Below are 25,820 nucleotides of genomic sequence, written 5' to 3'. Positions count from 1 at the left end.
CAGCAACCCTGATTTAAATGTGCCCTGAATATCCACAGGGCATGGAGGTTGGTGGCCCCAGCTAACCTCTGATGGGGACACTATCAAGGTACAAGATGTATATGAAAAAGTTTCTTGATTGTAGGTTAACAACAGCACCTTAGATTATGATTCCTATCAAAACTGATAGAATTAAAATCCCTAATGTCCCTTTTATCATTTCTGTTCTTTGTTTATTCTCTGCCCTTCACTCAGCTTGGGCACTGAATGAATTACTTTCATTATTATTTACATAGCATCCAAAACACGCTTGGCCCTTTATTGACAAACAAAAGCCACAGTTTCCGCCTCAAGCACATAGACTAAGAATTTAAAAGCTGCTCACAAATTTTGGAAACCAAATTTCCAGTAAAGGGGCACCCAAATCCAGGGGGCTGCTGTGAACATCTCAGATTTACAGTGTAAAATAAAGACCCTTTATTTCTCTAAAAATGCTGAAAAGAGGCAATTACAAGTAAATAAAGAGAAACATTTTTTGATAAAAAATTTTCCCCACTGAAATAAAGCATTTTTCAGGGCCCCAAAACATTCACTGAATTCAGGTTGAATTTGACAAATGGCTTTTGTTGAAAAAAAAAATTTTTTTTAAAGAGTTGAAAAATTTTGATTGAACCATTGCGTTCTGAAACATTTTATTTTAAAAAGTCAAAATATTTTGATGTTTTGAAATACATTTTGGTCAAACAGCCAACTCATCATAAAAAACTTGGGGGAAAACTATTTCAAGTCAACAGAAAACATTTCAGTTGATTCAAAGTGAAATGTCTTCAAGTTTTCAATTTGATGAAAACTTTTGGGAAAATCTGATTTCAGTTCGAATCAAAATGGAATTTTTTCAAAATTTTCATTTTGTCCCTCTGAGCAGAAAAATCCGTTATTTGCTCAGCCCTATTTATGAGAACAAGAGTTGGTTTTGGTGGCTCTGAATATGTCTTGGCAGTTTATTATTTTTACTAGACTGGTCAATTTCACATTCAGATTCTTATGCACTAGTTGTGTGGGTTTCCCAACATAGCAGGGAAACCTTTAAAAAATAAAAATTTTTTGCCATTGAATCATTTTTTAAACAGTGATGAAAATGTTTGGTTTTATACTACGTTTTGTAATCCCTTCTTAAAAACACATCCTAAACTTGAGACCCACACAGCTGGGAAGTGTTCTTTCAACATTTAGCAATAGATACACCACCACACATCATCTCTGTCTCTGATCAGGAGAGGCCCAGAAACTGCAGCTCATGACTGCACTGGAAAACCTGGGGGGGAAGGGGCGGGGGTCAGGACTGGAATAGCAGGGGGTGTTGCAGGTCATGAATGAAGGGCATGTTGAGCGGCATGTGGAGAAAGCTTTGCATAACACCTGGACATGCTCTGCCTGGTCCCTGATGTGCACAAGCGTAAAATCCTCCAAATCCCTTCCCCTTCCAAAATGCCATTCATCAGCCTGTTTGTTTTTATTGCCTCCCTCCACCAAGATTACTTCTTTATCTTTTCTCTTCAAGCTGTTTCTTTGAATGAGTCAGGTGCTGGGACATATTTTTGGGAGTCCTGGGTCATTCCCTTCAAATGAAAACTGTGTCCTTTTGTGTTTCTCAGAAGCTTTGCTCATTCTTGCTTGTTTGTAGCCCATGAGCTGGCTTTATAAGGCACTATGCCTCATTGAAATAGCAAGCAAATTCCCTACATGAAACTGCATTCATCAGTGATCAGTTGGCTTTTCCCTTCATGAGACTGGCTAATCAAACAGACTCTCTGCTGAGCTCTGACTGTATTCTCTCTGTTTGTTTCATCACACTGCCGGTTTATTTCAGCTTGGAAGCAACGTTTGGCCATTGTAGAAGTCAGTTAATAGAACTGCTGTATGATTTTTAAACAATCGTCCCCTTGTTTTCTCTGGGCGAGTATGAATTAGGTGTCCCTGACTTCCCCCCATTTCCAGCAAACTGCTTTGATCAGGGGTTCCCAGTACCACCTCCATCACTAGGATCCCAGCTGACATCCTTCAGTAATTTCTCTTTTCTCACTCCATCCTGAGGCCGAGACCCTCAGTGGGGGAGAAATGCTGAGGCTCAGATCAGCTTCCCACACTAATTGTACCACATCTGGCATGCAGATCCACCCTCTGCTCCAGACCCCAATCCCCCTGCTTCGGCACACCTGATCCATTTTGCACTGCCTCAGCCCTCGCTCTGGCGCTAGTGTGACAGCAAGCTGGCTACCAGGGAAGGTGCAGAATGGTGCACAAGCATACAGAGGCATAAAGGATCACCTGAATGGTTGTGATGGTATCACAACTGCTCTCCAAGTCACTGGGGAAAGTTCATACAAGAGAGATTTGTTCCAGGGTACGTATTCAGCTTGATTCATTAAGCCACACAATTTCTGTTAACCGGCAGTGCTCAATAACCCAGCGCATTGTGCAGAAAATATATTCTTAGGAGGAAGATTTAGCTGGTTCTAGAGTTTGCATTTAGTGGAGATTGATACATTGAGAGATGGCAAGACCAGAAGGCATCATTGTGACCACCTTGTCTGAGCTCCTCTATAACTCAGGCCATAGAACTTCCCCAAAATAATTCCTAGAGCAGATCTTTTAGAAAAATATCCACTCTTGGTTTAAAAGGGGTCAGTGATGGAGAATCCACTACGACCTTTGGAAAATTGTTCCAATGGTTAATTACCCTCACTGTTAAAAATCTACACCTTATTTCCAGTCTGAATTTGTCTAGCATCATTGGATACATTGTAGAAATAATTGGATATATGATAGAAATCAACATTTAAAATGGTCTCCTAGAAAACTGAGTATGTTTACTGCCTGATGATTAGGGCCCTACCAAATTCACGGTCCATTTTGGTCAATTTCATGGTCATAGGATTTTAAAAATCATAAATTTCATGATTTCAGCTATTTAAATCTGAAATTTTATGGTGTTGTAATTGTAGGGGTCCTGACCCAATAAGGAGGGGAGGGTTGCAACGCTATTGTAGGGAGGATTGCAGTAATGCTCCCTTTACTTCTGCATTGCTGCTGGTGATGGCGCTGCCTTCAGAGCTGGGCAGCTGGAGAGCGGCGGCTGCTGGCTGGGAGCCCAGCTCTGAAAGCAGAGCCGCCAGCAGCAGCGCAGAAGTAAGGATGGGATGGTTCTGGTATTGCCACCTTTACTTCTTTGCTGTTGCCTTCAGACCTGGGCCCTCAATCAGCTGCCGCCATTTTCTGGCCAACCAGCTCTGAAGGCAGCAGCACAGAAGTAAGGGTGGCATGGTATGGTATTGCCACCCTTACTTCTGCACGGCTGCTGGTGGGATGCTGCCTTCAGAGATGGGCACCCGACCAATGGCCACCACTCTCCAGCCGCCCAGCTCTGAAGACAGTGCAGAAGTAAGGGTGGCAATACTGCAACCCCCCTAAAATAACCTTGCAACCCCCCTGCAACATCCTTTGGGGTCAGGACCCCCAATTTGAGAAATGCTGGTCTCCCCCTGTGAAATCTGTATAATATAGGGTAAAAGCACACAAAAGACCAGATTTCACAGGGGGAGACCAGATTTCGTGGTCCGCGTTTTTCATGGCCGTGAATTTGGTAGGGCCCTATTGGAAGCTATCATTTCCCTTGTGCAGGCTGGGAAGTGGTTTTATTACTAGACAGCAAACTCCAAGTGGCATGAAATGTCTGACTTTGCCAACCAAGGAGTGCTATGTCACTGCATTAGCTGACCAGGTATTGAAAGAGAATAGGCAAGGGTGGTGCTTCATCAGAATCTGGCATTCCATTCCCCAGCTGGTTAAGCAGAAGAGTTAAAACCCCCAAAGCCAATTATAAACCCAAGTCATTAGTTTCCAAGCTGAAATGTACACAAAATCCACACCTCTATGTCATACACATGTATTTGATCAAAGAAAACTCCAACCTAAGTAGCAACATTCAAAACATTCCCTACAGAAGGAGAAACACCGTGAAATTGCAGGGGGCTCCTTGCCTCTTGTTATGAGCTCAGACTGGCCCACTTTACCAAATTCATTATCTTTTGCCATTTTTTCCCCTTGAGAATGGACACACTGTGAGTGGCAGGTGGCTGCGAAATAGAACTTGACATTATTAATGATTATATTGATGTATTTATTGACACTGCTCTAGTTCCTAAGCATCCCAGTCATGGCGCAGGACCCTATTGTGCTAGGTGCCGGACAAACCCAGCACCAAGAAACAATCCCTGCCCTGAAGAGCCTGGTGTTGAAGAGGAAATAGCCAGTTTGTACAATTTTGTGGAACATACAAATATTTGAGGAACACAAAATCAAATGGCAACGTTTGCCCCCAGTTTCCTGAAGCTCTCATCCTGAGGAAGCTCTCAGGAAAAGCCCTTGGAGTGGGGAGAGCTGGCCTGCTAATCCTGGGAGTGTCACTTCTGGCTTTGTTGTGTCGCCGCCTGGCGGTCAGTGAAACCTATTTCAAGGCATGATGGTTAAAGCCAAATGTCTTGAAAACAGTACTCTCAGCTTTCCATTTGAACAATGCCCAGGCCAAGAAGACAAATAGATCAGGGTGAAATTAAACATCAATTCTGGTGGGTCACCACTGATGCCCAATCATAATCCACAGGACCTATGGATACCCCTGGGCCATACGCTCAGCTTCTGTCGCCACCTTGAACAAACCAAAAGGAAAACGCACACCAGGGACAACATCATACAGAAGCTTGCGGGAACATCATGGGGAAGCGACGCCTGCATGCTCCAAATACCATCACCAGCCTTGGTCCATTCCACAGCAGGATACCATGCCACAGTTTGGAATGGAAGCCCACACACTACCTTAGTGGGCATTGAAATTAATGCCGCTCTTTGCATAATTAGTGGCATCCTCCCACCAACGCCACTTCCATGGCTATCGGTATTGGCTGACATTGCGCTGGCAAATATCTGACGAGATGCTGCGACAGTTGGGGAGTACGTAAAGACCATGGCAAATACCACGCTACTGCTCCACCATGACCTAGATCATCCCCCTCACCACCGACCCTTCCGGTCTCACTCCTCCTTGCAGAAGATAAGGACATTCACAGAAGATGGTCTGAAGCTGGAGTAGCTGCCAATGTACTAAGCAAAAATCGAATTGACAACTCAACTGTGCAAGTGCTGGGCTTCCCCACCCCATGGTGCATATGGACAGCTCTAAACTGTAACTGCCCCTGACATGGAAGATTCACACATTTACCCCATAGATGGAAAGTGAGGGAATCGCTGAACTGTGTCTGTGGCGTGGTGCAAACTATCGGACACATCACAGAGGGTTGCCCAATTTATGCTTATCCTGGAGGTGCCACAGCCATTCATATGGCTGCCCCCTCTGCTCTAGACTGGATAAGACACCTTAAGGTCCAACTGTGGCCATATGAAAGAGAAGAGTCAGTGTCCAGCCCACCTCAGTTTGTGAGGCAGATCTTTCAACTGGTATGACCCAGCCCTCTGTGAGCACTGTCAGAAGCACAACAAACAGAGGCGTTCTCCCTGGGCTCTGTAATGCTCACTTGGTGCTCCTGCTGAAGTCAACAGGCATGCTACCCATGCTTCTGAGGGCAGTATTAGGCCATTGGCTGTTTATGGGCTGCCCAAAGGCCACCTGACCTACCTGATAGCTGTTTGTCTTCAAAACCTTGATGAGCGACCCTCAGAAACATTTTATAATAAGAGCCTTCCTATGCCATTGGAAGAAGAGCAATAAAAAATGGGGTTTGGAAAAGTAATATGTATCTGCAATGTTAATAATCCCATATTTCCCAAGATGGTAGTTCCAGGATCTTGGTTTCGAGCCACTGAATGTAGACCCAATAACGCAGTAATAATTGCAGTGCAGTTAAATCCACTTGTTCATGCCATAATTCTTACTCCCACTTTCTAAGGCCTCAATTCAGCCTAGCATTTAAGCATGTGCTTCATAGGATGAGATTGCTACCATGCTTAAAGTTAAGCCATTCTTTGCAGAATCAGGGCCTAAGGCATCAGATCTGGAGACTATGTTCCATCCCTCAAGTGCCAGGATTTGAACTCTTGTTAGAGAGCTTATTCCTTCACTCTCCCACTTCCCTGGTCCTTCTCGCATGAACAGAGAGCAACAATACCCGAAGTCGCAAACAATTCGATGTTTATTGGGGTGAACTTTCAGCAAGCTTAAATACAAGTTCCTTTTTCCTTATTTTCAAATCCCAACTTACTTCCTGTTTGCCCCTAATTTATATAGTAATATTCTTAGCTATACCTTAACCAATCATTCTACTGAAATTTAACTAATCAATCCTAACATATTGTAACATGATTAGCTAACCAATTATATCCTACCACCTTAATTAGTTTACACCCAGCAAAATTAATTATACAGCAGACAGAAACAATCACAGAACCAGACAGAGACCATGCCAATAAACAATAGCAAAGTGGGAACTATAATGACAAAACAATACAGAAGTGAGGATTTCACAACTACATCTATAAAGACATAAGAGTTTCCCAGCTGTGTCTATTGATAAGTGAGTTCTTACCAGATAGAAAATTATCAACCTAAATTTCCTTTTACATCTTCTAGGCACTTCCCTTTCTCTGGAGGTGATAGGCACTATCAAGACAGGATTGCATTCCTAACAGCCCAATACCACCTTATTTCAATGTGACTAGTTTGGAATGTGAGGATGTGTCCGGCCACTTCCCAGCTTATGGCTGCCTCTGCTGCTTAGCCAAAGAACTTAGCCTAAGAACAGGGCCTCAGACTGTCACAGTAAGAGAAGGACCTTACACCGGCAAACAGTGATTTTGATTCTTTCTTTTATACCTCTAACTAGCCAAGTGATAAGAATACACCTAAATTCTTAAAGTACAGGCCTTTGCAGACAGGCCTGAATATCTATATTGTAACAACTCCCAGGAGCTGAGTTCGGTCCAGTTCTATCACTTCAGGAAAGCAAATAATCCTCTAGCAATAATGTTTCTGTACAGGCTCAGGAACACACAATCTACTCTCATATAGGGTGTGTGTATGGAGAGCTCTATTTGCCATGTGAGATTTTAGCAAGGCCGCAGCATATGATTCCAGTTATAAGGGGCTGATAATCTGGGTAGGCATGCAGTTAGTTAATCTCCGTTTCTTCATAAGAACAGATTTACTAGGTGATCCCAGCTGTGATGTTAGAACAGAGGTGGGCGAACTATGGCCCGCATGCCACATCCGGCCTGCGGGACCGTCCTGCCCAACCCCTGAGCTCCCAGCTGGGGAGGCTAGTTCGTAGCCCCTCCCCTGCTGTTCCCCTTCCCCCGCAGCCTCAGCGTGCTGAGCTACCAGCGCTCTGGCCCACTGCTCCTGCTGGGCACGCAGCAGCGTGGCTGGCTCCGGCATGGTAAGGAGGTGGGGAGCAGGGGGTCCCGGGGAGCAGTCAGGGGTCAGGGAGCAGGGGGTGGTTGGATGGGGCGGAGGTTCTGGGGGGGGGCAGTCAGGGGACAGGGTAGGCTGGATAGGTGTGGGAGTCCCCAGGGGGCCTGTCAGGGGAGGGATGTGGATAGGGGTCGGGGTAGTCAGAGGACAGGGAGCAGGGGAGGTTGGATAGGGGGTGGACTCCCGGGGGCGGTTAGGAGCGGGGGTCCCAAGAGGGGGCAGTCAGGGGACAAGGAGCAGGGGGGGTTGGATGGGTCGGGGGTTCTGAGGGAGGCAGTCAGGAGGCAGGAAGTGGGAGGAGGCTGATAGGGAGTGGGGGCCAGGCTGTTTGGGGAGACACAGCCTTCCCTACCCGGCCCTCCATATAGTTTTGCAACCCCGATGTGGCCCTTGGGCCAAAAAGTTTGCCCACCCCTGTGTTAGAACTTCTTTCATTCATAATGTGGACATGCGCCACCTACCTACCAACCACCCAACCTTATAGGAAGTGTTGTAACGCCATTCTTCACATTCTGGGCATGGGGCCATTTCCCTGCTGCCTCATCTGATGGTGGAAGTGCACTGTCTTTTGGCCTGGACATGAGCCATCAATAACCCTTCAAGCTGCAAGATATTATTATCCAGTTGCTGCTACATATGGTTCAGGGGACAGGTCACTTTATGGGAACTCTGCAGATTGAGTTCTATTCCCAACTCTGCCACTGACCTGCTGAGTGACCTTTGGCAAGTAACCTCACCTCTCTGTGCCTCAGTTTCCCCTCCAACCCTTTGTCTATCTTGGCTATTTAGGATTTGTAAGCTTCCTGGAGCAGAGACTGTCTCTTACTATGTGTTTGTACAGTGCTTAGCAGAACAGGGCTGCAAACTCAGTCAGAGCCACAATACAAATAATTAACCAACAATAAATAACCAGTCATTAATCCATAACACTCTTATATAATCTCAAAGAGCTTCTCAATCTTTAATGTATTTACCCTCACAATGCCACAGGGAGGCAGAGCACTGCTATTATCCCCATTGTACGGACAGGCACCGAAAGACTTGTCCAAAGCCACCCAGGAAATCAGCAGTGGAGCAAGGATTTGAACCCAGGTCTCTCAAGTCCTAAACTAGTGCCCTAACCACTGAGCTCCCTCTATAAAATTACATAATAAAATAAAAATAATCAAAGCCTATAAAAAAAACCCACCAGGTTGCAGAGAGTGCTGTGCATCATCCAGGTGTGCTCCACATAGCAATGTCCCAGCCTTTAGGAGATGTTATCCTTTATCACTTGGGGATGCTCAATCTACCAATATCATACTCCACTTGTCAGTAACCCCACTAAGGCATTAGAAGGTGACATGCTGCTGGAAGACCTTATGTTAACTAACCTAGATATTAAGTCTATGTCTGAATGTTACAGTTACATGGTCATCCTTTCATCCCCACAAGACTTAACACACACCGAACTGTGGGAAGAATTGTCCTCAAAATCTGGGCATACCTGATTTACCACAATCCCAATCTGGCTTTAGGGGACACAGTACCTGTTTGGATAAGGGTATGAACTACAGATAGGTGAAGCATGGAAAAAACATCTGTGACTGTTTTATTTCAGCTATGTCTGTGACCTATTCTGGTCCACTTGCCAGCAACAAGCAAATGGTTGAGCTTTGTTAACATGAATAATTGCACAAAATTGAAAGACTGAACAAGCACTGAAAGCAAACTTCATATTGCACATTTCAATGCAAATCCTTATTTTGTGCTGTTAGAGTGATCCAATCAGAGAACAGAAACAATACCACCAGATTGCTGTAACTAACCCGCACACAGCAAGTGTCTAAGTTGGAGAATTTGCAAGAACTGCTTGCAAACTGTTCATGGAGGGAAAAGAATTTTAAGGAAGAAATTGACATATAATTTAGAATAACGAATATATTAAAAAATCTGCCTGTGAACATTTTGTAAGGAGAAAAAGAGGGAAAATTCAGGAAATAAATATGCTTTAAGACTTATCTGCTCCACCCTGGGGAAAAAACAAGTTCCTGTATTTTGACAGATTCAGTGATCATATTCTGTGGAAGTAGTGAAAATAGCCATCAAAATTCAAGCACTCACTCTTTGCCACCCCACTCTCTGCTTATGTGGCTTTTTCTTCAGAGAAATGGATGGCAGGAAGCCTTTCAAATCAATGGGAAAGTTTCTGGACACCTAAAATATCCAGTTTTTCATTTCATTTGTCAAAACTTTTGTTTTTTCAGCCTCCTCCTTGTCGGATGCCCGTATCATCCTGCATGACTGTAGATATATGGGCGGCAGCCTGTTTGTATTAAGAACCATCAGGACTGCAGGAGTGCAGTGGTTCCTTCATGCTCCCTGACAGCTCTTTGTAAATGGGGCTGGCTCATAAAAGCCAGATGAATGATGGGATGACAGGAGAGAAATCATGGGAATTAGTTTGACCCCGAGTCTCAGAACTTCAGTGCCTTCCAGCAAGTATCTCACAGTGACAAAAATCCCACAGCACAGAGCCTAGCAGTGGAGGATTGCACCATAGGATTTCTGCAAAGAATGCTGAATGCTTAATTCAAAACAACACAGTTCTGGGCACGATGATCCCAAAGGGAAGCATCTTAACCCAGGATAACAAGGTGGTGTGGATGCATTGTTGGCGCAACAATTGTTGTTCTGGATCATTTAACGTGGATGAAAATAATTCCAAACAACTTTCACACGTGGACAAGCTCTAACTACAAAAGGCCAGTCTACACTACAAAATGAAGTCAACCTAACTTATGTTGGCATACAGCCACTGCAGTAATTATATCACTTGTGCGTGTCTACACTTTGCTCCTTGTGTCAGCGTTGCGCATCCTCTCCAGGAGTGCTTGTATTGATTGCACTGTCAGTGTGGGAAGGCTCCTGAAAGCCACTATCAGTTGGCATAAGCAACGCAGTGTCTACACTGACACTGTGTTGACCTAACTACATTGACCCTGACTCTACGCCGCTCACGGAGGTGGACTTATTAAGTCAGCACAGCTGGACAGTTACATCAGCGGAAGCAAAATTTAAGTGCAGACACTTTCATAATTGGGTCAACATAAGCTGCCTTGTATTGACCTAACTCTACAGTGTAGACCAGACCAAAGTGTTTGTCTGAGACAAGTAAATAGAAATTCCTCTGTGTTGACCTGGAACAAACAGTTCAATGGAAGGAGTGGTCAGTGTGATGATCAGTGTCTGGAGTGAAAGGAGGAATCAGAGGAGACAAGATCAAAGCTGTTCCTTTGCTCAAAGTGAACGTTCATGCCACTTGTTCAGTGTTTCACAGTAAATTCATTCGGGTCTTGTCTACACTAGGAAGTTGTTACCTCTTTAGCCATACTACTATGCAGTACAACAGCGCCCAATTATAGGGGTTTAAGGGTTCCTATACCGGTATAAACCTTATTCCTGTATGGGAAGGGGAATAAGCTGTACCAATATAAGGCACCTTATAACTGCATCCACCCTAGGTGCAGACCAGACTCAGTTACCAGGAAAAAGCCTTTATGCACAGAAATATGCCTGTGGTGCCCTGAGTCCAGACACCAGCACCAGGATGCCCTTTGATCTTCAGTGGGACCATTTCACAATCTTCAAGCACTGTCACCACCAAAGTGACCCTTCTTTTAAGGGTGAACAATATGGTCACCAGACTGGGATTCTCTTCCCAGCCCTGCCCAGACTTAATTGCCCCGTGCCTCAGTTTCCCTAGCTGCAAAGTGGGGCTATAACTACCACACTTGCCTACTTCCTTCATTCAGGGACATCTGCCAGCGGGAGCCAGGCTGTCCTGGGCGGAAGGGGTCAGGCAATGCGGAGTGGCCTGATCCGATGTGGATCCGGATTCTCAGACACACAGTTTGGGGAGGGGGTGCTGGTCCTGGCCTGTCCCCAAGCCCTGGCTGGAGGGAGCCGGGGCTGCGGAGGGGAGGGGCAGGGATCCTGCTGCGCCGGGTTTGGCTTCCTTTGTCTGCGTCCCAAACCTCCCCGAGCCTGGGAGGAATGCGGGGCAGGGGCAGGGGCACGTGGCCCCCGCCCTCCCCGGGCTGCGGGTGGCTCAGGTCGGCTTGTGTCAATCAGGGCCCCGCGGAGCTGCGGGCGCCCAGCCACCAAACAGGTTGGAAAGTCATTAATTACCCAGCCATGCAGGGCTGCGCTCAGGCGACTGCGGCTGCCTCCGGGCTGCCGCCGCCGCTGCCTTGTTCCCATGGAGCAGGAGCGCAGGATGGCCGCCCCGCGCGGCTCTCCCGGCCGGCGGCTGGCCCCGCTGCTCCTGCTGCTGCTGATCGCCGCCGCCCCGGGCGCTGAGGTAAGGGGCGGGCGGGCTGGGCGCCAGGCACCGGGGCAGGGCAGGGGGCCGCTTACTCCGAGCCCCAGCGGGATCTGATCTGCAGGCACGCAGCCCTGAGCCCCTGCGGAGCGCTGGAGCCAGAGCCGAGAAGCAAAGGTGCCCTGCCGCTGGTGGGGCGCCCCTCCGCCAGCCCTGCCCTAGGCTTGGGGCAGGCGGCCTAGGTGGCTTGCCTAGATGGCCCTCTTTAAGCTGCCCCGCTCCCAGGATTAATCCCCCACCCCCACCCCATAGTAACAGCTCGGATCTTTTCCTGTCTTGTCTATTTCCCCCATATCCCCCACCCCCCTTTCAAGCTGCCCAGGAGGAGGCGATAAGACCCTGGCGGAGACATGTCCAGCGGCCCCAGTGAAATCAGGAAAGGCAAGCTGTTTTCAAAGCCTCCTAGGAGCTCCACAAACTCACGTGGGGTGAAAAAAGGCAACCCCTGTCCCCCCGCCCACGTTTAACTCAGCCGTGGCTAGAGTCCAGGTGTGGGGCAAGACTCAGCCCTGGTGGGCATTGGGCGGCTCTTATTGTGTTGGGTGTGACAGCACTAAACCAGCGCAAAACTCCTAGAAATGCCTTTGGTGAAGTGAGGAGGGGCCAGGCAGGGGTACGGTACCCAGGGCTGCCCACATGAGTAAGGTGAGTGGAGTTTGACCTTGGATCTGGAAGAAAGAGTGCAGTTCCATGGCTGTAAAACAGGTAGATCCCAGCCAACCCCATATGGTGCCTAGGTTTATAAAACTTGTCAAGGCTTTCTTTGATTTTTGCTGATGCTCCGCTTCTGTTTTCACCCACATCCCAATGGAAAGGCTTAAAAATCTTCTGGGTGGTTCAATGGGACAAGTATGTTGTGCATCTGATTTTCCCTAGCATTGTGCTTCAAGGCTGGTTGGGAAAGGGATTTTGTGCTGCTTGCCCTAGAGTTCCCTCCGAGGACTGGACCCCTCAGACGCTGCAATGACTCTGGCACTCAGAAAGGAGTGATGGAGGTGAAATGGTAGCTTTTGGCAATGCAGGAGCACAGAACAGCACCATCAGAATTCTGTACATAGGGCTCTGCCCCTGAAAAGTGCGTAAAACTGGTCAAGAATTAGCGCACATCTGTCCAGGGGAATAACTACCCTCATCCACCAAATTATGGACCCCTTCCTTTAAAGCTGGGTATTGTGAAAGAATATTGTTGTGTTATTCTTTTATGAGCAGCAAAGAAGCCATGCCCTTTGTACCACAGGTAACTAGTGCTCACAAGCCTGTGGATGGAGATGAAAACTGATCCATTCCCTCCTTCCCCCTCCACTTTTCCTCCCCCCCCCCAAGTATGTGTGAAGTAGGCTCCTTGGTTAGCCAGCCTCATTTCACCATTCTCTGTAGCTGTGTGAGCACTGGAGCCCTCAAGCCATTCATTTTGTCCTTTCTGGAAGGGCAGAGACACACCCTCTGACCCAGCAGCCAGGCTCTTATTAGAGCTCTGTCCCCTTTAATAACACTTGTCTCCTAGCAGCTGTAAAGCCCCTTCTGTGAAATCCTCTTATTATAGGGCACTCACTCAAAGGCCTGGCCTGTAAGAACCACCTCCGTTATTATGACTGGAGGAGGCAAAATCCTAACTTCAATCATTCCACTGAACAGTGCCGCGACCTCCTCTCGGCTTTCATGGGTCGCTGAGCACAATGTGGCTCTGTGCTTAATGTCTCTGAAGGAACCCCATATAGTTTCTTTATTGCAGATGGTTGATTCAGTGCTCCTTGCCCTGTTCGACTTCCATCTATGGCCTTGTCTTCACTGCTAAAAAGAAGATATATTTATTAACTCAGGGTAAATAGTGTGCATGAGCTATCCTGAGGTAAAAACACAGGGAATACCAGCCCCTTTAGGTTTACTATGAGGTCAACAAAGCAAGGTCAACCCCAAGTGGTGGTATAGTGCTGACCTCACCTAATTTACCTTATGGTAGAACAAAAGTCTCTTGTCTTCACTGTGTTTTCACCTTGGGATAACTCATGCATCCGATGAAGTGAGCTGTAGCTCACGAAAGCTTATGCTCAAATAAATGTGTTAGTCTCTGAGGTGCCACAAGTCCTCCTTTTCTTCATGTACCTTAATTACCCTGAAATATATACCCTGTATATGAGCTATCCCAAGGTAAAACACACTGAAGACAAGACAGTTTAGTTTTACCATGTAGTAAATTGGGTGAGGTCACCACTAACCCGCCACCTGGGGTTGACTTTGACTTGTTTACCTCATGGTAAAACTAAAGTAGTTGATCTTCACTGGGTTTTTACCTCAGGATAGCTCATGCGCATTCATTTATTGCTTTCCCGCAACACTGAGGTTTATGAGCAGATTCCATCCACATCTGTTTTGAGCTCCCGTTTGAACCTGTTGGGGGTTGCCTGGATGGTTTTATATACCAAGTTATACCTTGGACATCTCCTTGATTGTCCATGGCCTTTCTCTCCATGCACTCTTTCTTACAGAACAATTGTAAGTAGTTGGTATGGGGTCATTCTGGCACATTTTGAGGACTGTGGTCATACTGCACTTTTAATCTATGGAGGTCATCCTTTCTAGTCTATCTAACCTTGTCACACCTAGGATTTGGCAAAGGGACCTTGTTTCAAATGTTTGCAGCTTTTGCCCCATATGTTTTGTCAGTACCCATACTTCGCAACCATAAAGCAATGTGAATACAATAAGCATTATATATAAATTAGGGCTGTTGATTAATCGTAGTTAACTCATGCGATTAACTAAAAAAAATTAATCGGGATTAATCACAGTTTTAATTGCACTGTTAAATAATAGAATACCAATTGAAATTTATTAAATATTTTGGATGTTTTTCTACATTTTCATATCTATTGTTATAGATGAAATCAAAGTGTATATTATTTTTTATTACAAATATTTGCACTGTAAAAATGATAAACAGAAGAAATAGTATTTTTCAGTTCACCTCATACAAATACTATAGTGCGATCTCTGTCGTGAAAGTGCAACTTACAAATGTAGATTTTTTTTTTTGGTACATAACTGCACTCAAAACAAAACACTGTAAAACTTCAGAGTCTACAAGTCCACTCAGTCCTACTTCTTGTTCAGCCAATGGCTAAGACAAAAAAGTTTCTTTACATTTACAGGAGATAATGCGGCCCTCTTCTTATTTACAATGTTACCAGAAAGTGAGAACAGGCATTTGCATGGCACTTTTGTAGTGGGCGTTGCAAGGTATTTACATGCCAGATATGCCAAACATTCATATGCCCCTTCGTGCTTCGGCCACCATTCCAGAGGACATGCTTCCACACTGATGACACTCATTAAAAAAATAGGTTTCAGAGTAGCAGCCGTGTTAGTCTGTATTCGCAGAAAGAAAAGGAGTACTTGTGGCACCTTAGAGACTAACCAATTTATTTGAACATAAGCTTTCGTGAGCTACAGCTCACTTCATCGGATGCATGAAGTGGATGAAGTGAGCTGTAGCTCACAAAATCTTATGCTCAAATAAATTTGTTAGTCTCTAAGGTGCCACAAGTACTCCTTTTCTTTTTATTAAAAAATAATGCATTAATTAAATTTGTGACTGACCTCCTTGGGGGAGAATTGTATGTCCCCTGGTCTGTTTTACCTACATTCTGCCATTTTCATGTTATAGCAGTCTCAGATGATGACCCAGCACATGTTCGCTTTAAGAACACTTTCACTGCAGATTTCACAAAATGCAAAGGAGGTACCAATGTGAGATTTCTAAAGATAGCTACAGCACTCGGCCCAAGGTTTAAGAATCTGAAGTGCCTTCCAAAATCTGAGAGGGATGAGGTGTGGAGCATGCTTTCAGAAGTCTTAAAAGAGCAACTCTCCGGTGCGGAAACTACAGAACCCGAACCACCAAAAAAGAAAATCAAGCGTCTGCTGGTGGCATCTGACTCAGATAATGAAAATGAACAGGTGTCGGTCTGCACAGCTCTGGATGGTTATCGAACTGAACGCATCATCAGCATGGAAGCATGTCCCCTGGAATGGTGGTTGAAGTGTGAAGGGACATATGAATCTTTAGCGAATGTGGCAGGTAAATAATATCTTGCAGCGCTGGCTACAATAGTGCCATGAGAATGCCTCTCTTGTTTACATTAAATTGAGAATGTTCTCAATTTCAGATGACATTGTAAACAAGAAGTGGGCAGCATTATCTCCTGCAAATTGTTTGTCTGAGCAACTGGCTGAACACGAAGTAGGACTGACTGGACCTGTAGGCTCTAAAACAGGGGTGGGCAAACTTTTTGGCCTGCGGGCCCCATCTGGTAATAGAATTTGTATGGAGGGCCAGGAATGCTCACAAAATTGGGGTTGGGGTGCAAGAGGGGGTGAGGACTCTGGTTGGGGGTGCGGGCTCTGGGGTGGGGCTCAGGTGCAGGATGGGGCTCCGGGCTGCAGCAGGGGTGTGGGTGGGGTGAGGGCTCCGGCTGGGGGTGTGGGCTCTGGAGTGGGGCTGAGGATGAGGAGTTTGGGGTGCAGGAGGGTGCACCGTTCTGGGACCGAGGGGTTCAGAGGGCGGGAGGGGGATCAGGGCTGGGGCAGGAGATTGGGGTGCAGGAAGGGGTGCAGGCTCTGGCTGGGGGTGCAGATGCTGGGGTGGGGTCAGGGATGAGGGGTTTGGGGTGCAGGAGGGTGCTCCGGGCTGGGATCGAGGGGTTTGGAGGGTGGGAGGGGATCAGGGCTGGGGCAGGGGGTTGGGGTGTGAGGGCTCCAGGGTGGGGCTGGGGATGAGAGGTTTGGGGTGCAGGAGGGTGTTGTGGGCTTGGATCAAGGGGTTTGGAGGGCAGGAGGAGGATCAGGGCTGGGGCAGGGGGTTGGAGCATGGGGGGAGGCTCAGGGGTGCAGGATCCGGGTGGTGCTTACCTCAAGCAGCTCCCAGAAGCAGAGGCATGTCCCTTCTCTGGCTCCTTCATGGAGGTGCAGCCAGGTGGCTCTGCACACTGTTCCATCTGCAGAAACCGGCCCTGCAGCTCCCCATTGGCAGTGGTGCCAGGCCAATGGGAGCTGCGGGGGCAGTGCTTGGGGTGGGGGCAGCATGCAGACCAAAGCCCCCTCTGGCTGCCCCTATGCGTAGGAGCCAGAGAGGGCCATAGCCATGTGAGTGGCCCCCAACCCTGCTACCCAGCTGGAGTGCCAGAGCAGTGCAAGTTCCAAACCCCGCTCCACAGTGGGAGCTCGAGGGCCAGATTAAACGGCTGGTGGCTGTAGTTTGCCCACCCCCGCGCTAAAATTTTACATTGTTTTATTTTTGAATGCAGTTTTTCTTTTACATAATTCTACATTTGTAAGTTCAACGTTCATGATAAAGAGATTGCATTACAGTACTTGTATTATGTGAACTGAAAAATACTATTTCTTTTGGGGTTTTTTTACAATGCAAATACTTGTAATAAAAATATAAAGTGAGCACTGTACACTTTGTATTCTGTGATGTAATTGAAATAAATATATTTGAAAATGTAGAAAACATCCAAAAATATTTAAATAAATGGTATTCTATTATTGTTTAACAGCACAATTAATCGCAATTCATTTTTTTAATCGTGATTAATTTTTTTAATTGCTTGACAGCCCCAATATAAACTGGATTTAGCTATCATGGACCCTGAGTGAAAGTTCCCTAAGGTAAAAAATATACCTTATTTAGCAGCGAAGGCAAAGCTGATGCTACAGCAGGGCAGCTAAACTTTGTTATACACATACTTCATAGTGCATCCATCTTAAAGCATTTGTATGGCGCAAAGCTCTGTGGGGCAAGGACTGGCTTTTTGTTCTGTGTTAGTACAGTACCTAGCACAATGGGGTCCTGCTCCAGAGCTAGGGCTCCCAGGTGCTATGGGCAGTACAAATAATCACTAATAACACCAATGCTGCTCCTTCAGGGCACCATTCCTCTACACTTAAGTCAAATAGTCCCTTACTCTGTAAGTAGCCCCAAAAGAACTAGTGTCTGAGTAGTGAATATTCAACGTGAATAAGGGTGGCAGAATCAGGCCATTAAATAAACAACATCATGACACTAAGTTGACCAACAGCTCCTCTTTCTTACTGTGCAGAAAATAGTATTTAGGGGCTGATCCTGCATTTTTCATGTACCCCAAATTCCCAGTGACTTGGTTGCACAAGACATGCAGGGTAGGGCCTGTTTTTAGAAGTGTTCAGTACCTACCACTCCATTTGAAGCCAGCGGGATCTCTCTGTGCTCAGCACCCCTAAAAATCAGACCCCAAGCCAGTGTGAGCTTAGAACAGCTAAATATCACTCCCCCATCCACACGCATATCCAAGGTCACTATCCTACCCTTTCTTCCACAAACCTCTAATTTTCCACATGGTTTCAGCCTTGGCTAGCTGAGAATCCCTAGGATAAGAGACAGTTTTCTGCTTAGAGCAGAATATCCCAATTGATTTTAACCAAAATCCTCCAAAGAAGTGGGATTGTTGTCTGTAAACTTAAACACTGTTTTAAGTATAATTATAAATAAATGCAACTTTGCAGTTCTTATTCTGGGCTGCTGCTAGCCTGCTTTCTAATGTACTTCTTATTTGTACCTTATTACAGATCAAAATTCCCTCTTTGAGCACACAATCTGCTGTAATATTGCTCCTTAGAGAACCTGTCACGAGTCATTATCCTACTGTCTGTCCTACTACTCATTCCCACCTCCTACATCCCATTACAGGGAATTCCCTCGAGTATCTTGTTTTGATTTTTTTTAAACAAGATCCTTTTCACCTCTACCAGTCTGTATCCAAAGTGGAATCTCTTTTTAAACAAAATATTAACCCTAACTAAACTACCCAAAGATGATAAAGTCATGCTGGAATGAAAAATAACTTTAGGTGAATGCCAGTTAGTTATAAAACATCTCAAGGCAAGCTACTGAGCCAGCTGGCTTACTAGCAGAATTTTGCAAGGCTCCACTAAAGTCTGGTGTCCCAGCTTTAATCAGAGCATAAAATGATGAAGCCCTAACGAGAACCAAACTCCCATAAAATATGTACAGAACAAACATTGTCATTAGTTCTCATGATAGTAGGACTAGATAATATGGATGCTAACTGCAATTCCTATTATTACTGTGCACAGATCTTAACCTTCTATTAAATGATTCAGTGAGTAGAGTGTGGTGTTACATTGAGAAACACTTTAGTAGAGATCAGGTAGGTTTTTATCAGAGGAAGAACATGTGCAGACAATGTGAGGAGATCTGTAAAAGTACTTGCCTCAATTTGAACTTTTAAATAGTCACATATGGCAATATTCAGAAAAGGTTTTGACTGGGTTGAGTGAAGTTCCCTACAATGACTACTGCAATAACCCAGTGGTGATCAGTGTCTTATATGCACAGCCTAAATTTGTGAAGTTTTAACAGAGAGAAATTCCCCCCCCCCCAAATTTCCCTAATAAAAAGGAACTAGAGAAGAACATAAGAACAGCCAATGGTCCGTCTAGCCCAGTATGCTGTCTTCCAACAGTAACCAATGCCAGGTGCTTCAGAGGGAATGAACAGAACAGGCAAACATCCAGTGATCCATCCCGTCATCAACTCCCATCTTCTGGCAGTCAGAGACTGGAAACACTCAGAGCGTGGGATTGCATCCCTGACCATATTGGCTAATAACCACTGATGGACCTATCCTCCATCAATGTATCTATTTTTTTTTAATCCTGTTATAGTTTTGGCCTTCACAACATCTCCTGGCAATGAGTTCCACAGGTTGACTGCACTGTATGAAGAAGTACTTCCTTTTGTTTGTTTTAAACCTGCTGCCTATTAATCTCATTGAGTGATCCCTGGTTCTTGTGTTATGAGAAGAAGTATTACACTTCCTTATTCACTTTCTCCACATCAGTCACAATTTTATAGACCTCTATCATATCCCCTCTTAGTTGTCTCTTTTCTAAGCTGAAAAGTCCCGGTCTTTTTAATCCCTCCTTACATGGAAGCTGTTCCATATCCTTAATCATTTTTGTTGCCCTTCTCTGTACCTTTTTCTATTCTAATACATCTTTTTTGAGATAGGATGACCAGAACTGCACACAGTATTCAAGGTGTAGATGTACCATGCATTTATATAGTGGCACTGTGATATTTTCTATCTAATTATCTATCCCTTTCCTAATGGTTCCTAACATTCTGTTAGATTTTTTACTGCCGCTGCACATTGAGCAGATGTTTTCAGAGAACTGTCCACAATGATTCCAAGATCTCTTTCTTGAGCAATAACAGCTAATTTAGATCCCATCATTTTGTATGTGTAGCTGGGATTATGTTTTCTAATGTGCATTACTTTGCATTTATCATCACTGAACTTCATCTGCCATGTTGTTGCCTAGTCACCCAGTTATGTGAGATCCTTTTGTAACTCTTCACAGTCTGCTTTGGATTGGAGTAATTTGTATCATCTGCACATTTTTCCACCTCACTATTTATCCCTTTTTCCAGATAATTTAAGAATATGTTGAACAGCAGTGGTCCCAGTATAGATTCCTTGGGCATACCACTATTTATCTCTCTCCATTGTGAAAACTGATAGAAAACAATGGGTAGGAATAAACTATCTTTTAACAAAGGACTGCTTGCTTTGCTTAAAAGCCTTCAGTGAGGGATCTTGTCAAAGGCTTTCTGACAGTCCAAGTATACTGTATCCACTGGATCATCCATGTCCACATGTTTGTTGACCCCCTCAAAAAATGCAGATAGATTGCTCAGGCATGGTTTCCCTTTACAAAAGCCAGGTTGACTCTTCCCCAACAGATTGTGTTCATCTGTGTGTCTGATAATTCTGTTCTTTACTACAGTTGCCTGGTACTGTACTGAAGTTAGGCTTACTGGTCTATAATTGCCAGAATTGCCTCTGGAGCCTTTTTTAAAAATTGGTGTTGCATTAGCTATCCTCCAATCATCTGGTAGAGAAGCTGGTTTAAATGATAGGTTACATACCACAGTTAGTAGTTCTGCAATTTCATATCTGAATTCCTTCAGAATTCTTGGGAGAATACTTTATAGTTCTGGTGACTTGCTACTGTTTAATTTATCAGTTTGTTCCAAAACCACCTCAACCAACCTGTTAATCTGGGACAGTTCCCCAGATTTATCACTAAAAAGAATGACTCAGGTGTGGGAATCTCCCTCACATCCTCTGCAATGAAGATCAGTGCAAAGAATTCATTTAGCTTCTCTGCAATGGCCTTTTCTTCCTTGAGTGCTCCTTTAGCACCTCGGTCATCCAGTGACCCCACTGATTGTTTGGCAGGGTTCCTGCTTTTGATGTATTTAAACTTTTTGCTGTTCGTTTTTAAATCTTTGGCTAGTTGATCTTCACATTCTTTTTTGGCCTATTGTCTTCTGTCTTAGGGCATGTCTACACTTACCGGGGATTAACACTGTGGCGATCGATGCACCGGGGTTGATTTAGCGGGTCTAGTGAAGACCCACTAGATCAACTGCCAATCACTCTCCCGTCAATTCCGGTACTCCACCGGAACGAGAAACATAAGGTAAGTCGACGGGAGAGTGTCTCCCGTTGACCCAGCATAACGTAGACACCGCAGTAAGTCGACCTAAGCTACGTCGAGTCCTGCTATGTTAGTCACGTAGCTGGAGTTGCGTAACTTAGGTCGACTTACTCTCGTAGTGTAGACAAGGCCTTAGCCAGCCTTTCCCTGGACCTCCTGACTTTAATGAGCCATGAAGTCAGGACATGGCAATAGAGCGTAATATGCACCATACATAAGGCTATGCTCATACCACATTATCTAGAAAAATCCATTCCAGTTATGTCTGAGTTTCCAGAGGTTGGGGAAGAATGGCATAAATAGTGGCCTAAATTAATCCAGAGCATGACAAAGAATCATTCTTGGGTATTTATTTTGCTTGCAGTTCTCAGAAAGGTTGCCCTGAACATTTTATACCACATCGATTGGGAACTGTCTTGCTCTGCAAGGTTGGGATAGTTTGTTTGGGGCTGTCTTTGCTGCTGGAGGAGCTACAGCTGCATTGTTAATTGGAATTAAGGACAGAGCAGGGAGGATGCTGGCGCTGTTGTAGGTGCTGGATTTTCCATTGCTAATATTGACTAATCTGAAGACTGCCACCTGACTTTTTATAACACTGTCTGCAGAGCTTCTGTGTACAAAAGCCCAGGTACTTTTGCTGCATTGGAACAGCTGGGATGGAGCAGCTCCCTGCTCCTGTGTTAGCCCTGACAAAGAGAGGTGCTAGAGCAGTTTCCGTACGTGTCAGGTCCAGAATACACCCCTGGCAGGGCTACAAAAGGGTCTCGGAAAGTGGTAAAGGTTTGGCTGGCAAGTTTAGTTTATACTGATGCTGTAGGAAAACGAGGAAGAACTCCTCCTCGATTCTCTCACTGTCCAGGAAGCCTAGGAGAGTGGTTCTCAACCTTTCCAGACTACTGTACCTCTTTCAGGAGGCGTACTTGTCTTGCGGACCCCAAGTTTCACCTCACTTAATTATGTGCTCACAAAATCAGACATAAAAATACAAAAGTGTCACAGCACACTACTGGTGAAAAATCACTTACTTTCTCATTTTTATCACATAATTATAAAATAAATTGCGACCCCCCCCCACTACCCCCCAGGGTTGAGAAACAGTGATATAGTATATAGAGCAGTATAAACATGTCATTGTATGAAATTTTAGTTTGTGCTTTTCATGTAGTCTGTTGTAAAACTAGGCAAATATCTAGAGGAGTTGACGAACCCTCTGGAAGACCTCCGCGTACTCCCAGGAGTATGCGTACCCCTGTTTGAGAACCATTGGCTTAGGATGACCCCCCAGAAATCATAGTAGAGAGCACCTGTGCGAGTTTGAGTGTGGCCCATCTGTTTGAGGATTTAATTCCTGCCTCTCTATTTCTTTTTCTAAGAAGTCACTCAGAAATTGCATCTGACCATCACATTTTCCCTTAACCAGATCCATCAGCACAGATCCATCAGCATCCTTAACAATAACAGCCCTGCACTACATCCCCATGTCCAGCATTTCCCCAGCATGCCCCTATGCTTGCAGTCCCCTGCTGTGGAATGGCTCTTTAGGGGCCGTTGCAGCAGAGCATAATTTAGATCAGCTTCCGCAATCCCCCAGATTGGGGAAATGCAAAGGGTGGCTTAAAGCCAGCTGGACCCCTTTTTCCAAGTTGTGTCAGGTTTCTGCTTAATGTGGTGTTCTTCTCCCAGATCTTCTGGGCCTTGGCTGATGTCTGAGAATTCTGGAATGCCAAATTCACTCACCTGGTAGGCAGATCTTGGAATCTGTCAACGCAGCCAGGAAACATGGAGAAAACTAAGCACAGAAGCACATGTAATCTGGGATCTAGCCAACATCCCTCAATTTATTGTTTGGAAATTTGGAAGATGCCTAATGCTAGCACCATAATTAAAATCAGGAAGTGCAATTATGTCACAATTATTTAATGAAGTCTTATTTCTGTCAAAACAACAAATTCAGCAGAAAATTGGAAGCAACTGCCCAGTCTCCCAGTACCTGCAGCCCCACCACCACACCAGGAAGTCAGACATAGTGGTGTAGTAAACCCATAGTGAGAGAGAAAAATGATACTTGAGGGTCATCTGCAGGCAGGTCTAATCGCTCATAGGCACAACATAACCACGTTTCTTTCTGATCTGACAACTAAAATATTTGGTATCACTTGCAAAAACTATCTTTATAGTGTCCTTACTTACATGAGTAAATACTTATAGGCACAGAATCTCAGATCAGTTCAGAGCAGTACGGTTCTCAGGTCTACCATGGCCCCAGAGGAAATTCACCATTTATCAGATAGCAAATCCCTATATTACAGGAGAGGAAATTGTGGGGGAGAGCATGCAACCTCTCTTGCCTCTGCACTGGGATAGTCCACATAGTCAAACATTTTAACCCAATATTAGTATTCTTAATTATTTGTATTACAGTAGCACTTACAGGGTCTACAAAGAGGAAGTAAGAGGGAGTCTCTGCACCAGAGAACGTATCACCTAAATAGACAAAAGATGGGAGGGGAAACTGAGGCACAGAGAGGGGCAGTAACTTGCCCAAGGTCACTCAGGAGGTTAGTGGCAGAGCCAGGAATGGAATTCAGTTTTTCTGAGTCATAGTCCAGTACCCCTAGATCACAAACTTACTCAGCTGCTTCTGCTTTTTAAACCTGACTTCTTCTTCTTTGGCCAGTATCTCTCAAACGAGGCTTCCTTCTGATTTCTGTGGCCACCTGACATGTCTGAGTGTTGTCGTGGGGAGATGGAAGCGTGCTACTCTAAATGAGCAAAGAGCAAGCAGGGGCACAAGGTAGCATGGAGATGGATAAGCTCCACTATCTATTAGCTATTTAAGCCAAAGGACACTGTTGGTACAAGAACAAATGAGAATAAACTGGCCATGAATAAACTGAGATTGGAAATTTGAAGAAGGTTTCTAATCCTCAGAGGAGGGAGGTCCTGGAAAAGCCTCCCAATAGGAACAGTGGGTGCAAACAACCTAACTAGTTTGAAGGCGCAGACTGATACGTTTGTAATAGGATTCTTGTGACGGAGTTGCTTATGATGGCAGGGGACTGGAGATGGTGACCCAGAAGGTCCTTTCCAGTCCTTGGCCCTATATTCTTATGATATCCCGCTCAGTACAACTGCAGGTCTCACGTGTTTGAGAGGCAGCATGTGGATAGGGCATTAGACTGGGTCTCAGGAAGCCTGAGGTGTTGGTGGCTCAGTCCACACAGCAGGTCAGTGACAGAGGGAAGTCACTTCATCTCTCTGTGTCTTTGTTTCCCATTCCATCCTTTGTCTGCCTGGTCTACACCGATAGTAAATTATTTGGTGCCGGGACCATCCTTCACCGTGCATCTGTACAGTTCCTAGCACAATGAGGCTCTGTTCTGGGCTGGGGGGTCTCCAGGCAATACCAAAATACAAGTAATTATTATTCTTGTAATCCTCACTCCGGACAGTTGCAAATCTGAGCTGAACAGCTGGAATATCCCAGGACAGGCCTTGTGGTGTTCTCAATGGTATAAAGGGGGTTGGGGGAGGTAGGGTTTGTATTAGAAAATAATTTGACTGAAGATATGGGATCCTTAGGGATCCTTTTTGGCTTTCCACTGAAGCTCTGAAAAATATTATGTAAATCGACCCTTGCTAAACTGCACTTAATAATCTGCACAAAAAGCTCCTGGCTCTCTGCCCCTCTGACAAAAGATTTAATAGTAGATATTGTAGCCAGGTCACTCATGCCAGAGAATCCACCACTTTTACCAAACACACTACAACACATTGATTGTTATACTAGGAAAGAGCATAAATAATCAAAGCTAAGCTACAAAAATAGATGAACAACATACATTGTGCGATGAGTGACCCTGGGTATTTTTATTGTCTGTTCATTGGCTAGTTGGCAAAACTCACTAATTCATAAAAGGTCTCCAAGTCACTACTGCAAACTGGCAAATTCCTATTAACACAGCAACAGCCTTGAAATTACTTCCCTGCACTCTCTCGCTTCAGTAAAACATATTTTACCGAGACAAGAAGTTATGAATGTAATTTACCAACTGCTAATACCATTCTGTTTACGTATCCCCTCTTCAATTTCAATTGACTAAAGTACACTTCTTGACAACTTGGCTTCAGTCATTGTAGGCTGCTGCCTTATACTGTTGAAATAATAGCTACATTCAACACTAGATGTGGCTGTATTTCAAGAGGGTGCAGTGCTTTCTCTGTAGGGGTGAGGGTTTTGTACACATATTAATTTGTAAATTGCTCTGGGATCCTTTAAGCTGTTATGCACTACGTGCACCCAAGACATTGTCCCATTTCCTCAGCAATAAGAGAAGGAAAACTCAAGGAAAGCATTACAAGTTCTTACCTACTGGATGAGAGAAAGGTGCAGCTGGCAGCAGCCTGTTGCAAAATGGCCACTTTAGG

General features: G+C 45.1%; 1 long non-coding RNA gene across 1 annotated transcript in view; it reads right to left on the bottom strand.

The window, feature by feature from the left end:
* Positions 1-25,820, bottom strand: part of LOC122461461 — a 42,343-nt gene extending 16,523 nt beyond the window's left edge. Inside the window, exon 1 of the long non-coding RNA XR_006283369.1 lies at positions 25,762-25,820. This is a non-coding gene — a long non-coding RNA (uncharacterized LOC122461461). The remainder of the gene's footprint in view (positions 1-25,761) is intronic.

Source organism: Chelonia mydas, chromosome 8, assembly GCF_015237465.2.
Source record: "Chelonia mydas isolate rCheMyd1 chromosome 8, rCheMyd1.pri.v2, whole genome shotgun sequence".
In the NCBI taxonomy this organism is placed as follows: Eukaryota; Metazoa; Chordata; order Testudines; family Cheloniidae; genus Chelonia; species Chelonia mydas.
This window is presented reverse-complemented; position numbering and strand designations above follow the sequence as displayed.